This window comes from Delphinapterus leucas, chromosome 1 (genome assembly GCF_059928025.1).
Source record: "Delphinapterus leucas isolate spDelLeu-1000000601 "Yukka" chromosome 1, BTC_Dleu_Yukka2, whole genome shotgun sequence".
NCBI classification, from domain to species: Eukaryota; Metazoa; Chordata; class Mammalia; order Artiodactyla; family Monodontidae; genus Delphinapterus; species Delphinapterus leucas.
The window spans coordinates 107,653,431-107,658,113 of NC_143129.1; the positions used below are offsets into that span (position 1 = coordinate 107,653,431).

Here is a 4,683-nt window from a genome sequence, read left to right on the forward strand (position 1 = left end):
TGGTGGCAGTCCTTCTGACAAGGAGTGCATCCACACGTAGGGGAAGGGAAAAGCCTCCCATCTTTGGGGAGGAGTATCTAGAAAGCGAGAATAGAAACTATTCAGACTCATTCGCAGACCCGGTCTCTGTGTATGTTATTCATTCTGCCTGGGGGGGCTCTTTGCCTAGCAAACTCCTATTCATCCCTCTATACCCAGATTAATTGCTACCTTCTCCAAGAAATCTTCTTGAGCTACCTTAAGGCAGAATTATTTCTTTTTCTAGGTTTCTGGACTGACACCTGCATCCTATCACTTGCTACATACAATGCATTGTCATTTTTCTCTTTCCTCTTTAGTACTAGATGGCAGGTGGGCTCCTTAAGGGGCAACTTAATAATTTTGTATCCCTGGCATTTAACACTGTGCCTGAAATATAATCATTAAATGAGTGATGAATGGTTGAATAAAATATCGATGATGGAAAAAAAGGTAGAGGCTAAAAGTGGTAGCAGAAGGGGGTGAAATGTTGAAATATTAAAGTTATGATATTGAGACATTCATAGAGAATGGTGGAACAGATGAGGTTATCCTTGGAAGCTCTTAGAAGATTCTATATGTGGAAGGAGGAGATCTAAATCTTTGAGCTAATACCAAAACGGAGAAGAATTACGATCATTACCTGAGAATAGCTCAAGAAGAAATGTGCAGAGAAAAACAGATGACATATTAGATTAAGTTGAAAGGTAGAGCCCAAAGAGAACCTGAAGGTCGGGAAATCATGAGAGTGTCTTCTTCAGAATTTCTGGAAACATAACAGTGACATTTTATGATGCAGTCACACAATGCAATCATGAAAGTCTTACATACTCAAGATTGATATTTCCACAGCACGCAGTGTAAGGGGGTTGGTGCATTCTCAGTCTGCAGATGGTATAAACATGATAGATTTGTGGCATTTTTCTGGGGGCCGATCTTGCAGCTGGGCCAGTGGCATTTTTTTCATTGTTTCCATTCTTCTTCCCCTGCCTCAGGACCATTTGGGAAAATTAAAGTTATGCCAGCTCTAATGACGCTTTTATTTTCTCCATTTTGTATCAACATTTTCAGAGTGTACTCTATCTCAGTGGCTCTCAAATCAGGAAGATTTGAGCCTTTCTGCTGCCCTCCTCCCAAAATGGAGACATTTTGACTGTTGCAACCGGCATCTATTGGGTAGAGACCAGGGATGCTGCTAAATATCTTAATGCACAGGAAAGCCCTCAACCACAAAGAATGATCAGGCCCCAAATGTCAACAGTGCTGAAGTTGGGAAGTCCTGTAGAGTCTGTCCTATATTAACGGCACAGATATTATGCCAGTTCCTTGGCTGGCCAGGTTTAAAATTTTGTGGTTCTTAACAAATGCAGAAAATGTGGAGCAAGTTCCTTTATTTCCATTTCTGAGGTTAAAACGACACTTTATCACTATAGCTTAGACAGCACTTCAAATTTTATCAATCTGAAGTCCATTTCAAAAGGGGAATTCCTCAGGTACTTTTCGGGCTAACACTAAGATGTGTTTAGTTTAACAAGTACTTAGGTGGCATTGCTAAAGGGCTATAAAAACAGTGAAGATTAAAACAGGATGACAGTAGTCACTGAAATCATGCCCCGAGTCTCAGCAGAGTTAGAGGTAGTAGGAAGCAGGAGTGGAGGCCGGCACATGCCTGTGTCTCACGTCCCAGGCCTGGCACTTACCAGTCATTGGCCTTTGGCAGTTGCCTCTCTGTGCTTCAGTTTTCTCCCCTGGAGATGAGGATTATAGGGGAGACTTACCTCTTAGTGAAAATTAACTATTAACACATATAAAACGATTAGAAAGCACTCAGTAAGGTTACCAGAACGGTGGGCACTTCTGTTTACTGGTCAGAGTGGTGCCAGCGCATGACAATGGTATGAAGATAGTTTACATTTTCTTTGGCAGGCCAGCTTTAAAATGCTGTGCTTCTTAACAAATGTCAAAATGTTGGCGTGATTCTCATTATTTCCATTTTTGAAGTTAAAGCAGGACTTTATTGGTATGTCTTGTATTGCAGTTCAAATGGACACAAATTAAAAAGTTTGGCTGCACTGTGTTTCTTCAGGGAATCACTGACAGTTATGACAGGAGAGCAAATGTCTGCACAGTTCCTGAGACAAGAGGCATTATCCCAAAGCTGTTGTTTTCCCAGTTGTGTGATGCGCCACAAGAGGGTGCCAGAGACTTCTTTTGAAAACTTAAGGGGCTTTTGGGTTTTGTTTCTATTGTAGCCAAATAGTCACTGGATGGTGCCCAAAGACTTCTTTTGAAAACCTACATAGCCAGTTATTCGTTTGGTGTTTAAATCATGGTAAAAATAACATATGGTTATCATATTTAATTGGACCAATACAATACATGAGGTCAAGGGCAAACATCTCAATTCAACATAGACCAAATCTATTTTCTCTGTTCTAGATCCTGGTCATAGGAAAAGTCCTGGAGAAAAATTTTCTTTTTCTATTAATCTATTAAAGGTTTAGTGAAAAAGATTTAAAAATCACACTCCACTGGTGGTGATTTAGCAGCCCCATCGCCTAGAAAGGATAGGGTCCTTAGGATCTGCTATACGAAGCCCCATGTCCCAGCTTTGCTGGATTACAGTGAAGAAAGAGCTGCGTTGGTGACTCTGGTTTCTTTTCCACTGCAAGTATACCTGAGCAAAGAAGCACTCTAGGAGCACAGTAGCAGGGCTTTTTGGAGTCCTGGGCTGTATTCAAAGTAAACCTCAAAATACGGTTTTAGACAGACATGCAGGGCCTTGGGCTAACAGAATCCCACAGCCCTGTCCCTGTCTCCTGCCCTGGAGCCAATCCTCTGAGACTGGGCAGGGTCTGAGGAGCTGCACCTGCAGTAGGAAGTCCCACGGGCTGGTTGGGCCCCAGGAAGTGGGGAAGAGGGACACATTCAAAATAGCACGTGTGCATAACTTTTACGAGTATAACAGCCACAGAGAAAAGGAACTCGAGGTCTTTCAGATGTCCCAATAGGACTATTCGAATAGTGAGAGTTCCTTAGAGATTGTTTTCTCAACTTATTTCACTTTCTCTCTTTCATACTTACGTAAAGAATAGGCTTAAGAGCAAAAATGAAGTAAGAGAGAGCCCTGAAAACTGGAACCAAAGAATCTCAATTTTGTCCCATCAAAAAGACTGAGAGGGGGCTTCCCTGGTGGTGCTTCCCTGGTGGCGCAGTGGTTGAGAGTCCGCCTGCCGATGCAGGGGACACGGGTTCGTGCCCCGGTCCGGGAAGATCCCACATGCCGTGGAGCAGCTGGGCCCGTGAGCCATGGCCGCTGAGCCTGCGCGTCCGGAGCCTGTGCTCCGCAACGGGAGAGGCCACAACAGTGAGAGGCCCGCGTACCACAAAAAAAGGCTGAGAGGGTAGTAGAAGAGGGAGGAGAAGCGGCTAACGATTGATGGCCACTCTCTGCTGGCCCAGGCTTAGCGCCCACCCAAGGCTGACTCACTGAATCCTCAAAAGAACTCTACCCGTTTGGTGCCTTTACCTTCATCTGACAGATAGGCAAACTGAGAATTTGAAAAGTTACTTTTTCAAGGTCACACAACTGGTAAGAGGTGGAACCAGGAAACAAACCAGAAAGTTAAGAAATGCCAAGTAGGCCGGGGCCGGGTGCGGCGAGGGCGGTGGGCCGTGAGGTGGGGCCCGGGCTCCACGCTCACGCCGGCCCGTCGCCCCTAGGACGTGTTCCTCATGATCCGGCGCCACAAGACCACCATCTTCACGGACGCCAAGGAGTCGAGCACTGTGTTCGAGCTAAAGCGCATCGTCGAGGGCATCCTCAAGCGGCCGCCGGACGAGCAGCGGCTGTACAAGGACGACCAGCTTCTGGACGACGGAAAGACATTGGGCGAGTGTGGCTTCACCAGCCAGACAGCACGGCCTCAGGCCCCAGCCACTGTGGGGCTAGCCTTCAGGGCAGTTGAGGCCTTTGAGGCCCTGCGCATCGAGCCCTTCTCCAGCCCTCTCCAGCCCACCCGAGCTGCCGGATGTGATGAAGCCACAGGACTCAGGAAGCAGCGCCAATGAACAAGTTGTGCAGCGAGAGGCCCCCCAAGCGCTCTACCCTCCCAATAAAAGAGATTTGGGTGTCAAAAAAAAAAAAAAAGAAATGTTAAGTATGTGAAATTTTAATAGAGGTGGATAACTAACTCTCCATAACCTTTAGTATTTACTCGGTGGTTGTTCTCAGAGGGGCATATGGAAAGTAGGTTCTTTGCTCTCTTTCTTTGACTGAAGGAGCAATGACCACAGAAGATATGGTTGTGACTTAGGCACTGCCCAGGGGAAGGGATTCAGTCCTCTCTAAGGAGGTCCCAGGATGCTGGGTGGTCTCTGGTTCAGAGTAGAATGAGCCACCTCGATGGGCCATGGCCTACCTAGTAAAAACTTCCTGGCTTTCTCCAAGGTGGTAGTTTCCCTCTACTGTTTATCAATATGCTATAAAAAGAAAAGTGCTTGTAAACAACTTGAGTGCATGAACAATCTAATTAAAATAAAGTAATAGCTTGTGAAAAAAGTAGTAAAACTAATTATTATAGAGTAGCAGTGTGGGAAGGCAAAAATTGCTGACAGTCTTTAGGTCTAAGCTGCTTCATTTGGCACAGAAGAACACAGTTTACC

General features: G+C 45.4%; 1 pseudogene; it reads left to right on the forward strand.

The window, feature by feature from the left end:
* The first annotated feature begins 3,743 nt into the window (after nucleotides 1–3,743).
* Nucleotides 3,744–4,186, forward strand: LOC111164061 (elongin-B pseudogene; annotated as a pseudogene).
* Nucleotides 4,187–4,683: the final 497 nt, after the last annotated feature.